Here is a 20,622-nt window from a genome sequence, read left to right as displayed (position 1 = left end):
ATAATATGCCAGTGTTAGAGCTGTACTATTTCTCATGATGAGTAAGGCCTTATTTTGTAACTACTGTGCTGAAAAATGAATACAAGTATTTAGTAAAGGGCAGTTTCAGGATTTGTATTGCATTATACAGTTAATAGAAAGGACAAATCTTCAGTAAGCAGTAGTGCTAATTTATGCCACTTGAGGATACACACCAGGAAGGCCTATCAGGTTTTACATAGTTTTTAAGATTCCTTCTTTTTGTATGGATAATTTTCATATAGTTCTTTTTTACAAAATTCATTGTGGTTGATGCAACTTCATTCAGGCAAAAACTTACTGCTACTACAGTTCAACACAAACTTATCATTGGTGTAACTTCTTTAGAGATCCAAAATTTCCTGAGCTTTCTAATCCTTGTCTATGATGTCATCCTCATGCTCAGCAAACAAATCTGGCAAAGAAGGTGCTTTTTAATGGCCTCAAAATTTTGCGAAGTCCTGCCTATACCTACACTAGTTAAAAACTTCTAGGCACCACAAATTACATTCTCAGTCACATCTCCAATCATTTCCTAGCATATTGCTATTATTACTGCTATTATTATTATTTCAAACTCCTAAAAGTATCAGAAGAAGCTTCAGAATCTACAGCAAAAGTTCTGAACAGTATGATGACAAGCACTATTTATGTTTTATTATGGCATTCCTTTTCTTGCAATCCAAAGAACTCAGATTATCTAAAGAACATTTAATATAGCTAATAAAATATGTAGGTGACTACCCCAGAGAAAAAAATGACTTTTATTTAATATTTCTGCTATAACAGAGCATGATTTTCAAATATTCTCCTGATTTTATGGATGTATATCTTTTAGTTGTCTTTTTTTTAACTCCATGTATTGCTATCAATACAATGTACTTTTTTCATTAGCATTTTTCTTTATCTGCAAATAAAATCTGAAAACTTCTGCCATACCATTTATGAAAACAGTACTTTGCTTTTATTCAGATGCTCTTTTTAAGTTAGCATTCCTATATTGAACAAGTACCATGTCTTTATGTTTACAGGAATGTTTATCTCTGTCCATAATTATTATTCCATTGATGTAGGAAGCAAGGTACTTTGATCTTCTGAAGGCACATTATAATAAAAAGTCAAAAAGGCTGTCACTGAATGGTTAAGTTTCTTCTCTTCTTTATTACAAGTCCTAAAATACCAGATCCATCCAGTGTTTAGAAGTGTATATATCCTTGAGTACATACAATCATGCTCAAGGCAGTATTTTAGGCAAATGGATGCATACATATGAGAAAAAGAGGATCAATATTGAACAAAAAGAGTTAGGAGAATCCATTATAGAAAGAAAACAGAAACTTAGGTTAACAAAAGGAACAAAAAAAAGGGGGAAGAAGACAGGGAACTCAAAAGGAGGTAAATCATTAAAATATTACCATAGTGAGAAATTAAAAGGTGAAATTATTTTCTAAGTCAGACTTTACCAGTGTACGACTTTGTAAGTCTACCCCACTTTTTGCAAGTGAGCCATGTAGGAATCAATTGTTAAAATAAAGACTAATGTTATATTTTATTAAATCTATACATCTTTAATAGAGATTTTATACTCTTCACATTTGAGTTCACATTTCTACAAACATCTTTAAATCACAATTACATTAGGAAACCAGTACATTTTATATAAAGGCAGAACAATATTTTTTGACTATTCAAAACCATAAAAAAATTCATGAGTGCCATTTTCTTCTTTTTCTGTCTTCACTACAGCACTATCAGTCCCAGCAAATACTGGTATCAGCATCAAAAGAAGGGTCAGCAATCTTTCACATCAGAAGTTAGGACAGTACTTTCAACATGGAAAGCAGGATTGTCAGAGAAGTATCAAGTTAAAAGCTTCAGAAGGGATGGTAGCTAAAAAGAGTCAGGAAAAGAAAAAAAAACAGGGAAAGATAAGATAATAAGATCGAAAGGGACAGGAAAAAACAAAATACACAGGAAATGGCAACCATAACAATTGTGTTTATACATATTAGAAACAGTACAAGAACACTGACAAAAAAGATGAGGAATAAGGCAGCTATTCTTAAAGAGATCTAGAGAAAAGGCCTAGTATGGTATGAAATGCTCAGTTATTCCTCAATTAAGGTGACAGCCCACTTGCTTTAGTTTGAGCTAGTCAGTTCAGAGCAGGATTCCTGTGAAGTCAGTAGACTGAAATGGGCACCTCCAGAGGGCGATTCATCCCATCCTAAGGCCTGAATCTTAGACACAGTTGAAATGTAATATATCTTCAAATTGAATATTTATAGATAACAACATCTGGATTACAGTAATATGAGATACAGCATATTTTCAACTTCCTTTAAACTGACCAAAGAAAATTTACAAATTACTTTGATCTGCACAGAACATGCATTAGGTTTGTCCTGCATAATATTTTACTACTGAACAACTTGTGTGCATTGCACTGAGCACAAAAAGGAAGTCTGACCCAAACAAAATAAAGGAAGTTTGTTTTTCTATTAGAACTAATTCTGTTCTACTGGGGCTTTAAGTTTATCTGCTGCAAATGAAAATTAAAGCTTGACATCACTGGGATTCTATATTCACAATATTAAGACACAATTCACTAAATATCATACTTAACTGATACTTAAAATAGCACTGCTGATATTTCAGTAATTTGCTACTAAATACGTAAATACTGCAGTGAAAAAATGCTGAAATCCTATGTCATGGTCATGGACACATACTATAACGGTTATTTTAAGTGAAGGATAATTAAATAAAAGAGTCATGGGTGAAAGGCTGGGTTTATAGTTGGTGCATAGCCCAGTTTCTGTGCAGGAAGCCTCAGTGTGGAACGGGTCTGTGGAGACAACCTCTTCATACCACCTTCACCAGCTTGTTAGCCTAGATGCAAACTGCAGTGCCAAAGCATAAAGAGTCAGAGAAGATGGGAATGGGAGCTTTCCTCCTGGGCAGTGATCTAGGGCCTGGAATATACACCAAAGGGACAGTTCAGTCTGCTCTTTCTTGTTAGTATGGAAAGTCTGACAGACGTAGTCCTGTGCCTGTGCAATTCATACCTCACTGGAGACTGTGTATACAGTGGTCTTCCACTAATGACTATTTCAGAAAACAGTCATCCTGGTACTGCCCATTACATGAGGACAACACACAGCTATCAGTTACAATTCAAATAAAAAGATATCTTTAAAATCTAAATATACTTGAAATGTGATTTTGCACTGAAAAATTTGTATGATCTAAACCATTCTAGTCTCATGCAACATAGGACAGTGTAACATCAATGCAAAACAACGTAACGGTAAGGGCTAATTATAAAATACAGCATGAAGTCTCTTATTTAGAACTTCAAAAAGTTTAATCTGCATTTAGTTTCATTTTCCTTTTAGAATGAACATGAAGAGCACAGTTATGTCAGTTATCCAGAATTTGTATCTTCCCAGGGTGCCCCTAAAAACTGCTGCCCAGTGACACAGACATGGCATAGAAAGGGGAAACTATCACACAGCAATTTATAGCATAGTTCTCATGCAGACCTATCTCTATCAGCAGTAGGTAATATACTACCTTCCAAAAGGTAAATGTTAGCATTCCAAAATTAATTGTGACCTGGCACCCTAAGGCCTCTCCCTGCCCCGCCGATTTCCCACTCTCAGTCACCAGTGAGCAGTGGGGCAGTTTTAGAGAGGATGTACATTTACTGATGTATATTTGCTTAGGGCTCAGTTGCATCAAAGTGTTGCTCAGGTGGGCAGTTAAGAAGGTTTAAGCATACTCCTGAGTGAATATAAGGAAATGGGAGGTCCTTATCTCTGTAGTTAATAATAAACAGTTTTTTTGCAAGGTAATTCATGAATACCAGTTATAGTCACTGTATGCATATAGTTAATTGCTCAGTTTAAAAAGTACACCGTTTCCTTAGGCATTTACTCTGCTACAGCACCATATATACTCATGGGAATCATGCAGTACCCAAGCACATAAATGAACAAATTACAGAATTAAACTTTTCTTGGCAATGTCTTGATTTATTTTATTTTATTACAGCTTATGAATGAAATCCACACAGTGATGTCTAACCTGTGACAAATGATGATGTAAGTAATCCATTGTTCTATAGCTACATTTGCTTATGAATTGACTCTGCCTAGTCTTGCTGAGTAACAATTAATTAGCAGTTTCTATCTTCAATTTCAGCATTATTATAATTGGAGTTTACACACAAATTTCATCACTCCTAACAGTTACTGCACCCTTTCCCAAAGTCTAGTGCCTAGAATTAACAGAAATATATATAAAAGAAATGCCTTTGATTTTTTCATGTCTAATAGTGGAGTTTTTGTAAGAGCTGATCTGGGAACACAGAACACTGGGCCAGTCATCAATTTCTAGCAGGATAATGTGTTTTGTGATTCAGGTTGGCCCTGAAAGTCAATTTAAAGCCTTCTTTAGAAGAGACCATGTTAAAATAAAAATGCACAGTGAGTAAAATACAGCTCAGCACACAGTCAGAAAGCTGAAACCTCACTCTATTTTCCGTTCAAGCACAAAGCATGACACATCTGAGCACTAAATACAAAATATTAGTGTAAGCATTTACCTGACCCCTCCCTTTCACCCTATTAGTTCTCCTATGCTCATTAAGGATTTTTTCACCTTTCCTTTCCTTCTGTAAAGGAAAGTAATTTCCTCCTCTGCATTTCAGTTTCTTCCTTTGTTTTTTCCTACTCACTTGCACAATTTCTGAATTTTCAAATTTTAAAAGCGCTATGGATCCAATCCTGGGGTGAAATACCAAGTTCTGAGAGGTTTTAGCATGGCTGAAGATCAACAACTTGAATTTTAAGTGTTTGTGTTCTCTCACTTCCAATGAAGATATAAAATCACCAGAATAAAGTTTAGCAATGAAAAATTATTTAAATAACTGTAGTCTTAGAGTAAAATCACCAGTCTGTGAAGAGCTCTGCTCATACAGCAAAACTTACCAATGATTTTTACTGATCTGAACTAACTCTGAGACTTTATTTTAATGCTTAGCTGTTATGAGAAGTGCACATCCACTTCTCTCCTTTAGCAGCCATTCTAAATGATGCACTAAATGCCTCAACAAATGAAATTATTCGTGTCTTTAAACATTTTATAACTACCTTATGAAAAGATGTTTAGGAGATAAAAATAGCTACAGTTAAGGCTAGAATATTGTATACAAATGTAAATATTTTCTCTCCTGCAACAATTCAAAAACATTTATTATTCCTGCATCCTTTACACACATTTTTAGATGCCAGCTCTCCTGAACATGAAATCCATTTTACAGTATTTTTTCAAGGAGCTGAATAGTGATAAATATCAAATGCTGTTTCACACATAGGATCAACATTTGATGCTTCACTGACATGGTAACAGGAAGTCAGCTCAGTGTAAGTTTCCTTTGTAGAGGATAGTGCCAGAACTTCAAGGTGTTACCTCTCAGGAATCATGAACTCTTGCAGTCTTTAGAGATAAAATGACGTATGACAAGCAACAACAGTAAAGCCAGTTTTTAAGGACTAGCTAAAAAAATTATCTGTATATCCACTATAGAACTCTGCTCAAGAAAGAAACACCAAAAGTTTTCTATTAAAAATGTACCCTCTAACAAAAAGAAAAAAAAAAGAAAGTATGCTTTATTTTTATTTTACTATTGTTACAGTGAATTTAGTATATAATCTATTTGTATGGTCATGTGCTAAAAGGATTATTAGTTACTGAATTTGAAACTTCAGCAGAAATAAAGGCTTGAAACTTATGAAAAGATCTGTACCAAAAAACCCCTGCATTTAAGGGGATGTTCTAAGACATTGCTTCCAATCCTTCTGTAGACTCTTTAGTCTTCACAAACCACCTTTTAGGGATTGGCAAAATAATAATTAAGAAAAGCAACCATACTGTTCATAAACTTCAACTTATTGCCAGTAGGTGCAATAACCCACTACATTATTTTGTTTATTTATTATTAGAAAAGTCATAGATCACAGAAAACTATAAATCAAAGGGACCGAACTTCAGAAATCTGAGATTTTTTTCTGCTGTTTAGTAAGACAAACATTATCTAGAAGTCATAACTCACCATGTATGAAAAAAATCATCACATTCATGTGAGTGTTTCATGAAGCAGGGAAAAGGAACAAATTAATTAATCTACAATCAACAGATTTCAAATGATGTGACATGTCCCACTTGGAGAAGGTGCAAACTGTACACTGGAAAGAAGCAGCATTATTATTTTGTACCAGCACTTCCACAGCACCTGGTTTGGATCCCTTTGTGTTGAGTGATGAGGTCACACCACTAATACTGTCTTAGTGGCTTCTTGCTGCAAGACAGACACTGAGGTGCTGAAGCACCAGAGAAAGGCAATGAAGCTGCTGAAGGGTCTGAAGCACAAGTCTGATGAGGAGTGGCGGAGGGAATTGGGATTGTTTAGCTTGGAGGAGGCTCAGGGGAGCCCTTACCACTTTCTACAACTACCTCAGAGAAGGCTGTAGCCAGGCAGGGGTCAGCCATTTCTTACAAGTGGCAAGCAACAGGAAGAGAGGAAATGGCCTCAAGTTGTGCTAGGGGAGGTTTAGATTGGATATTAAGAAAAATTTCTTTACCAAAAGAGTTGTCAAGCACTGAACAGGCTGTCCAGGGCATTTAAAAGATGTGTAGACATGGCACTTTGAGACACAGTTTAGTGGTGGACTTGTATTCTTAGGTTTGCAGTTAACTTGATGATCTTAAGGGCCTTTTCCAACCTAAATCATTCTATGAACCTCTTCTATTACTCGTTTGTCTGCCTGCGTCTGCAGTGCAGAACCCCATAGGCAGGAGGCAGAAGTATAGTGGGACAGAAGAGAAGCTTTAGATAGGACCATTTGTACTTTTGCATGTAACTGTTCCTACAGTAAGCAAGAAAGTAGGTTTTCCACTCAAAAGGGTCATGTGCAGAACTGGAAAAGAGGCTGAGGTTCCAGAAGACATGGGGAAGGGTGTAGCTAGGGCAAGTGTGGAGTGAGCAAGAGTCAGATAGCAAGCTGTAGGCATGTTCTGTGGTAAAGTGACTTCCAGCTGACCCCAGTATATTTATCCAACTGTGATCTGTCTCCCTCTTAAAGAAACTCCTTTTCTGATACCTGTTCCAAATTCTTCACTCCCATACAGACCTACCCATACAGCCCATCACTGCTTCTGTATCCATATGCCTTGCCTAGTCTCATGAATCCCTCTCTTCTGTCGCTCAGAAGACACCAGGATATCGCCTCTTTCTACACTATAGCAGAAGTCACTCTCTCCTCCCTTTTATGTTCCTTTCTAATACAAGGCAAAGGTTTCCCTCAATCTCATATTCACCGAGTAGCTCACACCTGAGCAAAGACAACTTCAGAATCATGTAAATTAGCAACAGGTATTTAGCAAGAGAATACAAAACATGTACAACTCCCCTCATTTTCCATGTATGGGTCATAACACGAGTAAGAAATATGGAACACAAAAAAGTTAAACAGAGCATGTTCACCTGCCAACTTTCTTTCATTCCTTTTAAAACACTCTTGTTGGTAACATTTGTTTTCAGTATTTTGTTTAAATTTCATAAAATACACTATAGTAATTTTAGATTACACAGATTATTTCTTCAAGAAAAACATATTTATACCACTTGAATATGGCTTATAATTTGGTGTATCTAAAATTTGCCACCACTGTAATTCCTAACACAAATATGCCCAGTATGTTGGAAAAGATAACATCTCTACAAATTACTTATGGATGTGCTTGTATGGTACTCAGGACAATGGGAAGTAAGGTATGTCAAGGGCAATTAAAAGAAATTGTAATACAAATATGTTATGATGCTGGAATATTTCCAACAGCAAAAAAATAGAAAAGTAGTAAGAGACATGATACGAGGACAAAGAAGCTTTTCACAACGTGAAATTACCATTCAGGGTACTAAGTTAGAAGAAATTGGTCAAATACAATTGGGATTTTTCAAAAAGCAATAAACAGGTATTGGAATAAGACATGCTAATACTTGTAAGGAAGGTTTATGTCTGTTAATAATGACAGAATTGTACATTTTTAAATCTCTTTTTCTGGCAATGAGAAAGCCGGTATTAATTCAAAGGAGGATATATATTTTAATCTAGTGGAGTTGACAAGTTTAATCTTTGTCTGATGAGGACCCAAGACTTGAAAAATTATACTCACTTCTCAGAAAACTAAATCTACTTGTTGGGAGTATGTATGAAATGTAGGGCTAGTGAAGAATTTTAGGGATACTCACAGACAACGCAATGATTAAGAACTCCACAGTTCTCCTACTAGGGAAGGCATGATGGGGCCAGAAGGACAGATGCTACCAGACTGCTCTTCTTGGCTCCTTCCCAGGAACCTCTTGTTGTTGCTTCTGGTGGAGAGGCACGCAACCTATCTAATGCTAAGAAAGTGGGGCCCGCTCTCTACTTTTCATACACTCCAGTATAGCAGTTTGCATCTCTTTTGGATAACAGATCACTATCAGTCCTCAACATTTTTTCAAAAGCCACCAAACACCCATCTGATCAAATTTTTAATTGGAAATACTATATAAAGCACTTTTAACTATGGTTTAGCCAAACAGGTTTTCAACTCACCACAGCCTTGGAGTCCACCAGGGGTTTGGGGATATCAGCTTGGAAACCATTCCAGGTGTTTCAAAGGTACAATGATGTGTTCTACTCCATCCCCCTGGACCTTCTGGTTGCTGTGTGAAACATTTTTGCTTCTTTATCTGATTTCCCTGGGCCTAATTTTAGGGCCTGGTACTGCTTTTAGCTTCTAAAGTAGCAGCAAACTGGCACTTTCCACCACCCACAGGTTTGCAAACAATAGAAGTAAAACTGATCTGCCCATCTGTAATATTCCTACTGCCAGATAAAGGAATAAACAGGCAATTAAAAAAAATCTACGTATTTAAGAAAATGGGACCACTTATTACCACAGCTTGCTCGTGACAAGTGGAGCTTTCAGACCAGGAAACTGTTGGGGTTTGTGCACTTGGAAAGATGTATCCACAAAATTATGGCAGATAAAAGTGCTGTTATGCAGCCTTTTGCCATCTTAGAGACCACCTGAATTTAACAGTGACCAAAGACCTTTTGTTTTTCTATTGTGCAAAATAGGGAGTTACAGTTCCACCTTAAACAGAAAATTATAGTCCTCCTTCCATACATTCATGGTTTTAGAGACCTTTGTCACGTTACCAACTCTTAGGTCCCCATTATTCCAAACTAAGGAATCCGGATCCATTTAATGTCACTGCCACAGAGCTAATGCGTATCTCTTAATCATCCTTTTCTATGCCATAAACAGATCTCACTAGTGCCCAAACCTGACCAGCATGTCATTTGAAATTTGTTTCAAATACTATTTTGTCCCATTTTGCTAACATCAGCTCCATCCGGAATGATTTTAGGAAATTAACTGTTGCTGCTAAAATCCATGCAAACACCGGTAAGGTGACTCGAGAGTCCTGGTTTCTCACAGCAGCAAGATACTATCTACTAAAGTGTAACAGTGATATTCCAACTGTGTGGCAGGCAGGAACACCAGGTTCAAAACCTGTACTTTAAGCTTGTTGAGGCTGTGAAACCGTGAGAAATCCGGAGAAAGAATATTCTCTTCAATTTGCAACCCCTGCTGTTAGAAAGAAGAGCTACGAGCCCTTGCCCTCCTGAGTGGCAGGATTGGTCACAGCCCGCTGTGCTCACAGTTTACGGTGCGATGGCTGCTGTAATCCCACAGCTACTGCCTCTCTCTGATGATAGATATGGCTGAACAGTGGGGTCAGCAGTATCTGGCCACTCTGACAGCCAAGGCTCCTGGATCACCACAGGTCCTGCTGTGAGATCCTTCTGCAGCTTTTCAGGGTCAACATTAGGTCTGACTCCAACTGTGAATATTTTCTTTTTATCATCTGCAATCTTTATCACTGCACTTTTTCAGACTGTTTAAGAACAGGTGGACCAGCAAAGATGCCAGTATGAATCTTTGTGAGATGGTAATGTTAAAACTGCCCATTAGTCTCTGTACTGTTCCTTAACTTCTAACCCTTTACTAATCCACAAAGAATTTTAAGTGACTCTAGACTTCATTTTTTTAACAGTTTTTAGTTACAGAACTTTTCTAAAACTTTTGAGTCACTCTCTCCTGTGCATCTGTGGACTCCTTCAAACAACGAGCAAAGTTCTAAGACAAAACTACCTGTACAAAAGCCAAGAAGATGAGGGCTGCTTGTTACACCTATCCATTTTCCTATTGTGTTCCTTATCACATTCACTGGTATTTTCTCGGTCATAGTAGCCAGATTTTTTAGTCCATTAGTTCATGACCATCCCTGGAGGCTTCTTTAAAACTATGGTCACATTTGTTACTTCCCATTCCTCTGTTATCAAAGCTAATTTAAGTGACAGATTACACAACACAGTGCATGGCTCAGCAATTTAATTTCTGAATTTTTCTAGGACTACTGAATGAACAGCATGTTATTTGGCAATTTATTAATGTTTATTCAATTTTTAGAACATATTTTACTGATGTTTCAAATCCAAACTATTTTCTATAAAAAACAATTCCTATGTGGGGATGTCCCTAATCTCCATTATAAATCTTGCCAATGCAATGAGTTCAGTTGTTTCTTTCTGTAATGGCTTTGTGTTCAATATTCACCTTAACCACAATTATCTATTAAACTTACTCCCTAGCAAAATTCACTCTTGAAAAAAATGGGGTTTGGCTTTTGGAATTTTAGCCCATTGCATTTCAAAATCTTTTTGTTCTGCCTTATAGTAAGTCTACATTTAACTTGCGAGATTTGTGCTCTTTTCTGCTTTGCTTGCTTGGATTTTATTTTTTTTAAAACCTCTATTAATTTCTAGTAATTTCTTTTACTGTTGTATTGTGTTGGATAATTCTTATTCAGGTGGGTTAGACTCAGAAAACAAAGTCCCCATGAATTTTTCAAAATTTGGTTAAACTGTATCTTCAATCTGCAACTCTTTTTCCAACAACACCAGACCTTTTTTTATTTTATTCTAATCTTTTTCTCTTCTACAAATATGAGAAACTTGAGTATGATATCTCACTACTTGTTGCGTGCTGATCTAGACTAAATCAAGGGCTGTCTCCCCTCTTCTGGATTCTCTAGTTAGTTTGCTCAAAAAGTAGTTCCCAATGACATCTGAATACTCAGCCTGTGCATGATGGCCCAATGTAGCCTTATTCAGTCTATACATATATATCCAAAGACTCTTGCTATGATTAAATTTTTGGGTTGTACAGCCTTTCCAGTCTCCCACAGTATTTCACAGCAACTGTCTCCATCCCATCAACTAGCCCAGAGCTCTTATTAAACTTCTCCTATCCAGCTATTGAACCGCTTGTAATTACGTTTTGTGATTTACTCTGATAAAGCTACATTAGTTGACTGTATTTTCTCTGGTACATACAGCACCATTTGTCTGCATAGTGTAATCTACTATCTCTGTATCAACCAAGCACTAAACATTCCATCATCTGTATGACCACTGACATTTCAGTGTCCCTTTTACAGAAAGGGTCACGTGCAGACCCACTTACAGAAAGAGGGTGACATACCTGTGGAATTTCTGATGGAATTGATCCTTAGCACTCTTCTGAAGAACCCTTACTCCCGGGCCACAATGGAAACAGAGCACAATGAGATAACAATGTGCCAAGATACCAAATAAAAATTAGTCTAAATTCCTTCTCAACAGAAATCAAATGGCATTTGAAAAAAGGACTGACAAATGGCACAGTTGCAGTTCTTTGAAATTTCTGTACCAAGAGATGCTGTGCCAGGAAGGGAATGAACTAAGGATGTTGTGGAAGTATAAAAACTCATTTAACCTTCTGCACACACTGCAGAACTCTGTGATATTTGCATGTACTTCCTTATATGAGAAGGGAGATTCTGTTCTTACTTCTGTGGAGAAGAGAGGGATGCTTTCAGGACACAATGCCAGTAGTTACTGACTTGAGTTTGACAGCTGAGAAGGCCTCTGGTGCTTGCATTTTTTGTGTTGGCTGCAACTCACTTCTTTTGCTTTTGTGAGGCCTCTAGTTGGAGCACCTTCTTTCTGCATTAAATATGACATTAGGCACAACAGGATCTAACAGCTACACTACAGCAACCAGCGGGTATTCATTATTATTTATTTGCATTACCATAAATCTTGGAAGGCCTAACCCTGGACCGCTTCACATTATGCTGGACCATATATAAACACAAAACAATATATTGATGTGCTTAAATCCTACATAAAGAGACAACAGAGAAATTATGGCAGAGTACAAATGCAATGAACAGTACTACTCTGATAGGCGTTGACATTAATATACCTGCAATGTAACTGCTGCCTAGTGAGACTGTTTTAAGCTTCACAGTACATAAAACTCCTAAGAAGAAATTTAAAGGAAGATAGTGAACTCTTCTGTTTGTGAAGAAGTCAAGCAATACACGAGAGGCAGCCCAGGAGGAAATATCCAGTGTGGTCTGAAAATTTAATGACTGAATGATGGAAGTTGGTATCCTATGTTGATCAAAACCAGAGTCAACCTCTTGATAGTGAAGGAGAGGTATCAGGTAGAAGTAGTCTTGATGGGCCTTGAAAATAAAGACAGATAGCTTATCTTTATTGCTTTAAACTGAAAAAGGAAATTGAAAATACCAAAGGAGTAAATTTCGATGATATTTACAGTAGTGTAGCGCTTTAACAAGCATGGCAAGGCTGCAATTTGTCAAAGCAAAAGTTAGAGATTCTCCAATAAAGACATGATCAATGGAAAACCCAGATGAAAAAATATAATCATCTGACAGAGAAGAATCCCTAAAGGATTGGAAAAAGACTCTCAAAATGCAGATTTACCCTAGGTTTGATGACAGAACAAGTGACAACATGACAGTGTCCTTCATACAGGATGCAGAGAGGTTTTGTGAGGGCATCAAACTAAATGTGAAAACAACTACTAACAAAAGACCAATAGTTCTAAGTGGAAATAAAGAACTGAGGGCACTGCTGAAGAAAATTCTCATGCATTAAATCTGCTTAGGATTGTAAAACGAGGTATATGAAAAGCATAAAACATTGTTTTTCCTATAAATACTGTGAAATGAGAAAATTCTTTCATGTCACATTTATTACTAATGAGAAAATTCTTTCATGTCACATTTATTACTAACTTTTTACAGCTACCTATGCTACCGTGTTTTGACTTTCAAGGGTTGAAGAAAAACAATGTTCATGACATTAGAATATGAGGAGTGCCTCACTCGACACAAACAAAGACATGCTACATCCAGTTTGAAGACAGGACAGTCATGATACAAGCCAAGTGCAGCAGTAGAGAAAAAGATCTCACAAACTTACAACAACTGACATGCTGAATGTTCAGGCACATTCCTTTGCTCTTCCTTCTCAGTGCACAGAAGGAAACTTACTCTGGTGCTGTAGTTTGGCATTTCAGCTCTTGAGGTATTCTCAAGCCCACACAATGTGTAGCTGTGCAGCAAATGCCTGCTCCCTACATTCCAAAATATCATCTCCTTCTCTTGTTGCATGCTTTCCTGCTTTTCTCCTGGTTTCAGACTTTTACAGCATCACAGCATGGGTTAAACCAAGGAAACAATCAGATCAGGTGCTCGACAACAGGGTTTAGCAGCAGCAAGTAGTGGAGAGCTGGTACAGAGTTCCTTTTCTCCCAAGTGTTTGTAGCAGCCCTACTGTGGGCAGAACAGAGCCATGCCCCACCATTATCTCCCTCAAAGTGTTGGGAAGCTGCCATCACGAGAAGGAAAAGCAGTCACACCCAGCTGATCTGCCTCTCAGTGGTGATGAGCAAAAAAATTGGACACAGACAAAACATCCAGGGGATTCCTCATACTCCATTCATTGGTATGTCACTTTTCTTCCTTTTCTCCTCTGAAACTACATCTATTCTGAAGCACTTCTTTTGATATAGAGGCACAGCTAGAGGGCTGTGTTTAGTGGGGCTTTTTGTAATCACCTAATCTCCATCTCCTTTTCTTTCTTTTACCCAACTTAACGCTAAGTTAAGAATATATACAGCCAACAGAATTAAAAGGTAAAACCACTAAACTAATAGGTCTAAATATTTTCAAACGAAAACATGCTGATCAAGACTTTTTTATGCAAAATGAAGCATCCAATGTTCTCAAATCATGATTTCATTGCATACTAAAAAAATCTCCATTTCATTTTATATTGCAAAATCTCCAAAGGATCACTATTAAAGTTTTTAACCTAGAACTCTGAAAATTCCCATCCTCTAATGAATGTAATAAAATTGTGGTTTGAGCACTGTTGAAGATGATGGATTTCAAAATCATGAAGTTCTGTTTGAACAAGAAATCACAGCTTCTGCTAGCACTAATTTTATCTAGCACCCCAGTGTCCTCTGTTCTCAGTTTCTGGTTTTTGGTTTTGTTTCTTCGAGGTTTTTTGCTTTGTTTTTTAGTTGGACTCTCTAGTCTACTTCTCATCCAAGTCTGATTTCTTCTTTGGTCTTGCTCTTTCTTCAAATTACTTCCGTTTCATTCTGCTCTTGTGCCAAGCAATAAAAATAATCCTGTCCTCCTTAACCTTTGCTCATCAATTATTATTTGTTCTTGCTCCATGAGAAAAGAATCTCTAATTGTCCTTACACACAACTCCTCTAGACCTTTACAGCCTTGATAATTATTCACAAATTCACTAACATTTCCAGTTTTTCCATTTTTTTGATACTGACACAACTGAAAATATTCTTGAATTTGAATACCAGAAACAAAATACAACTTCATAAAAAGGGCATAGTTTACAATACTCCTTTTGTTACACAGGGAAAACACCTACATGTAGTTTTTGCTCATTTGTATACAAAAATAGGAGTTGAAGCAATGACTGCACCCATAGCTACAGGAAAAGAACTTCCTCCTTAATCCCAGCATAGATATTTATAGTTATTTTTGGGTGAATCCACTGACATATGATATGGGTAACATGTAGTTCCTGCCTAAGACTAAAGCTAATCAGCATCTATGATCAAACTCACTCATAATGCCAGCTCAGTTTAATTTAACCAAGTTACACTGACATAAGTGTGTGTATTTATTAACATTTCAATGTGCAACCCAGCAAGACAATTACCTCACTAAATCAGTTTGCACTATCTACAAAAATATTAGTGGTATAAACAGTTTTTATAGATCTATACATTTCAGAAAGTTTATGGGTGAAAATACAGAGCAAGTGAGAAACACACTATTCTGAAAATAAAGGAAACAAACAAATTAAAACTCTCTACTAATGGTAGTACAGAAGGACTTGAGGTTCCCATGTTGAATTACCCAAGAACAATGAAATCCTTAATGAATGTACTGTATATATTTTCTAAAAAGAATGGAATTAATTCGATGGAAGTCAAACCTCTTGATTCCCATTTTTACCACTATTAGTTTGTCAACATTAGTAAAGACTAAGTATTGAAAAAGTCAATCATTTCAATGTACTTACAGGTGAATTTTCTCATCATGTGACCAACTATCCACAAAGCCTCAGTGCCATTAAGAAGTTTTGAGGAACAGAGTATTTGGTACTGCCAAAAAAACATAATTAAAAGAATGCATGTAAATTATATTAATTTTCTAATTAGAAACGTTTTATGATTAGCTCATGTCTAAAGTACATTTGGGGGGAATGCAGGACTTACATTATCCCAAAAGGCAGGTTCCAGCACAATCAATGATATACTGACTGAATTCACAGTTAGTAGTCACAGTGGGGTCCTGATCTTGCAACTGAACTTTCACAAAAAGAACCCCACACTACGCAGAATCTCCTGAATTTCAATAGAGCCCTACCCACACATAATCAATTACAGAGTCTGCCTATGTGGGAGTAACAACAGCAAGAATAGGACCTGTTCCTCCACACACCTGCAAAAATACCAAGATTAAAAAACAAAATTAGTAACATGCAGCAAAACCTACTGATAGTCTGGTTTATTACAGCATTTAGCACACAATAAAAGAATTCCATATATCTCTAAGTTGCATATTATTTATATGCAACTAAAATATTTAGCTCCGCCTTTAAAGAACGTTGGCTTAAAATTGCTTATGGATTTTACATGTAGTGGCAGCACATTATGGGAGCTTTTACTGATATTTGTACTTGAAATACAAATTTTAATTATTATTTTCTAAAAATTAATTATCCTAGTTTCTTTGATCTGTTGTGCAAGTCATATTCTAGTGCTTAAGCCTTCTTAAAACCTGTCCCAGAACACCCATTTTAGGGCCACAGCATAGGCCTGTGAATTTACTGAGGTCCTCATGACTCTGAAACTATCTGACCGCATATAGAGCACCCAAGACCAAAGTCTTCGAAAATACGTAATAAAAAGCAGTTTAGTATTAGTCATTTTCAGACTTAAAACAGGCAGCTTTTTGAAACAGCAAATCCTTATGAAAATCAACAATAATTAATTATTTCCTAGTTCTAAGAACTTAGTGAACACCATTTAAAACACAGGAAGCACCCAACATAATGCTAAACAAGATTATACCACCACTATGCTGTTCACACAGAACTTAACATTCATGATTTGACCTTACTCTTCTTATTAAAACACATCTATGTTGATGTTTAATAGGAAAATGCTATAAGTTATAATGTTTTTATGTATTATAAACCATTTGAAAAGCAGGTTAGCCCCTAGGTTCCATTAATTAATATTTAACTGGTGACACTACGCAAGACTACTGGTGATATGGGTTTTAAGAACAAACAATAGATCCTAGAAACCTGCAGAAAACATTTCTTCATTCCTTTAATACAGACAGCATTAGAGAAACAATGATAATTAAAAAAAAAAAAAAGCTGGGACCAAATGAAAGGATTTGAGAACCTAACAGAAGAGCCAAAAGTTTCAGAAAATTGAATGCAGGTTTGGTGGTTGGTGTTTTTTTTTGGTAACGACTAGTTGTTTTCTTCTTGGCTTTGACTTCATGAAAAAAATACATGAAAATAAGCGGAAAAGGAAAAATAGTATCACGGGGGGTTTTTTCTTGCTGTCAGGTTGAAAACTGGACAGGAGGACAAACAAAAAAGTTGACATTTCAGGACGGTTATCTTACAATCATAAACTAGAAGTGTTTCTTTTCACATTACAGCTTTTAAATTTTAAATTTCATAGGCATGACCCTTAGGCCTCTGTTCAACTGTTTCTAGAGAATATGCTACAGAGCTAAGTTCTGTTTAAAAAGTCTTATATCTTGACTCCTGCCTAACGTTACACAGAAAACTTAAAAATATCAGACATATGCCAAATTAGTGTGTCTCCCTGAACCTGCACAGCGAGTGAAGCGGCACCTCTGGCAAGTGTAACCTGCCCACTTCTCACTGACTGAGATAAATGGACAGACCAGACCTTTCAGGACAATTGTGGTGACAAAATCATGCAGCTACAGATTTAGCATTCCCCAAGTTGAGGTAACTTGATACAGCTTGATCCTAATACTGTTTTCTGTCCTTGTATCTAGCTCCACATCTTTCTTCACAAAGGAAGTTAATTGGAATACAATGCATATTTTCTGCCCTGTTCGAAGAGTTGTAAGTTGTAGGATGGGTCAGGGACACATGGCAGCAGCCTAAACTACAGGCAGTTTTTGGAGAGAGTTGAAACCACAGTTTTACAGTTTTGAAACTGTAAGGATATCTCAGAGCTAACATACAAACAGTCAAAGAAATTAAATACTGAAACTGTCTCAACAGTTCCCTTCTCTGGCATGGACAGAAACAACATGTTTCTAATGCAGGTATAGAAACTACCATAAAATGGAATGATTCTCAAGTGGTCTGCGAGAGCAGAAGGCCCTGGCAAAACCAAGTGTTTTTCATGACTAGCAGAAGTAATGAAGTCTAGTTACCTATCAGTATGCTTGTAAGTGTCACCAACACCCTTCTGCAGTAATCCTGGGCTGAACCTAGCTTGGCTGTTTTCCCATTCCCTTCTAAACAGATTTCCCTAAATTCCAGCTGCTGACATTTAGGAGAACAAGAGGCAACTCACACTGTGTCTAGGTCTGAACTGCACATGTGTTGACTGGCAGACCAACCAAGCACGCCGACCTGCAAGTCAACAAGTTGAACAGAACAGAAAATTTCTGAGTCTGTGCTGCAGCTTTTTCTACCCTGGGGGCACCAATTTGAGTCCCTTCTCTACTCACAGCTGCTAAGTTTCATTCAAATTGCAGAAACTTGACTTTGTGACCTCTACCTCTATATCAAATGCAGCTGAAATTAAGCAGTGGATTCAAAAGTTATTAGGAGATAACATGATCCTATATATCTTGTTTTGTTGAGAAACTAGGCATGAAAACACTGTAGCATAATCACTGTGAAAATAACTAATGATTTTTATGTCACTTTTAGTTTTCATTGAGCAGTTACACCACAAAGTCAGCTATAACAGAACACAGATTTTTATGCAGTGATAGCATAAACAAATCCAGAGAACGTAGAGGCTCTATCAATACAACTGGCTTTGTTTTGCCATGGTGAACAGGGCCCTAAATACAGGTTGCTTCATAAAGGGAGAAATTGAACAGAAATACAATTTTATACATATTTTTTAACTTACCAAGACTATAATTGACTGCCCTTCATGGAGATCTCTGCTTCTCTTCCAACTCCATGCTGTCTTTCCTAAGGCTTAAGAAAAGTTCAGTGATACACAGTTCAACAAAACAGTGACATCAATTCTAACCAAAGCCTATTCAGTATACATGGACTTTTACGCAGTTTTTGGTTGAGTTTTTTTCTTTGTTTTGGGGGTTTTGGTGGGTTTTTTTGTTTTGTTTTGTTTTGTTTTTGAGGGGGGTTTGTGCTGTTTTTTTTCCTTGGGGGGGAGGGGGGCTTTTTGTTTGTTTGTTTGTTTGTTTTTAATGCCGGTCTTACTGCCTGGATACAGATATTTTAAATTAGGGAATAACTTTTAAGTTCCAGTTCCGTTCTCTATACATGGCATCCATGTTCTGCTTACTCTTTCTATTGACAGAGCTCTAAATTTTGACCTGTGTGTTTCTCACCAAAAAGGCATAGTTTAAATCAGAGGGTTTGATTTATTGCTGGAGTCCAGGAACTGATGAAAGAACAAAAAAAACTGGAAAAGTATAATCAGCTCTCTAAAACTCCAGGAAAAAGAAGAGAGACAAAGAATAATCAGTGTGGAAAAGTTAATAGAAAACTGGACATTAGAGGAAAGGTTAGCAGGACACAATGGGTGTAAGAAGAGTCAGGGAAGTGAAAGTGATGCAACCAAAAGGGGATGGAACAAGAGAAATAAAATTATATTCTTAGCAGAGTCATGAAAATGAACTTTTCAAAACTGTTTGAGATTGGCCCATCTCTTCTTTCCACTGCAGTAAAAGAATTACATCAATTCAAAAAATGCTTTAGGAAAACCTTAAAGCCACTTAACTTGAACCATTTAACTTTAAGCATCTGGAGTATCTAAACTCTGTTCAGCTAAACAATGAAAGAAGTGCTTAAATCTGAAAATAAATTTATTCATATTGTAATCATTGCCTGTGTCAAGTACTGAGCACACGTTCAAATGTGAGCCCCAGCTCCTTCCCCTAATGACACGCAGACTCACACTTTGGCGCTAGTCTGGATCCAGCCTATTGGTTATCAGATAAGCACAGTAAAGTACAAGACGCAAGAGACTAATGTGGATTCAGACTCTTCTCTCAAAAGCCACACTCATGCAAGTATTTTGACTTAAGTACAAGATTAATTGTTTGATGAAGCAGGATGTAAATAGTTAAGTGCTTAAAGTTAATACAAGAATCATCTCTCTAAAAGAAAACTAAAGAAAAAGTGGCTGTGAAAGAACAAAGAAACAGACTGCCGAATCTGTATTAAAAATAAATGACCTCTGGGTTACATCTCAACGCACTGTGCCTAAAAACTGCTGTTTCTTTCTGGCTTAAGTATTAAACCTTGTTTTTAAAACATGTAATGGTAAAGAACCCTGGCAAAGTTTAAATTAGTTCAGTAGTTGATAAAAGTACTAAAATAATTCTTAACACGGGGTATAGATCAGATATTGGTACAAAGATCTCACCATCTCTTCTAACTATTTAAACACACTGGCATTTCCAAACCCAGTTTGGTAAACGGCTGGAACAGGGTTAATAACCTATATTCCAACAGGAAAAACTGTGGAAATCATAAGCTGCTAATAGGATTCTGTCCCTTTTACTTCTTACTCTACAAAAGTTACTAAAGGAAAACAGAAATTGAGTCATTTGTTGAAATACCAAAAAAAGGTCAGGGGAATCTCTCAGCATTCTGTGAACTTCTGATCACTGTGATCTCTCTCCTGGATCATTCTGTGCACCATTATTGAAAACTGTCACCTGTCTAAACTACCACAAGGCCAACATCAACACTCAACAACTACATTTTTACCCACACAAGCTCCTGCTACCAATATTCCACCCTT

The 20,622-nt window shown here is 36.8% G+C and overlaps 1 long non-coding RNA gene across 15 annotated transcripts in view; it reads right to left on the bottom strand.

Moving 5' to 3' along the window:
- LOC139670248 (uncharacterized) overlaps window positions 1–20,622 on the bottom strand; it is a 201,297-nt gene that overhangs the window by 173,481 nt on the left and 7,194 nt on the right. For 10 of the 15 annotated variants that reach the window (XR_011697457.1, XR_011697451.1, XR_011697453.1 and 7 more), the window contains 3 exons: window positions 18,754–18,824; window positions 15,820–16,045; window positions 15,624–15,705 (listed from right to left, as the gene is read on the bottom strand). This is a non-coding gene — a long non-coding RNA (uncharacterized lncRNA). Of the gene's footprint in view, window positions 1–1,152; window positions 2,994–12,595; window positions 12,716–15,623; window positions 15,706–15,819; window positions 16,046–18,753; window positions 18,825–20,622 lie in introns of those variants that run through there. The other 5 variants (XR_011697458.1, XR_011697456.1, XR_011697459.1 and 2 more) reach the window with 5 other exon arrangements.

Source organism: Pithys albifrons, chromosome 1 (genome assembly GCF_047495875.1).
Source record: "Pithys albifrons albifrons isolate INPA30051 chromosome 1, PitAlb_v1, whole genome shotgun sequence".
NCBI classification, from domain to species: domain Eukaryota; kingdom Metazoa; phylum Chordata; class Aves; order Passeriformes; family Thamnophilidae; genus Pithys; species Pithys albifrons.
The sequence above is the reverse complement of the archived record's forward strand: the minus strand, read 5'-3'. Positions and strand labels throughout refer to the sequence as shown.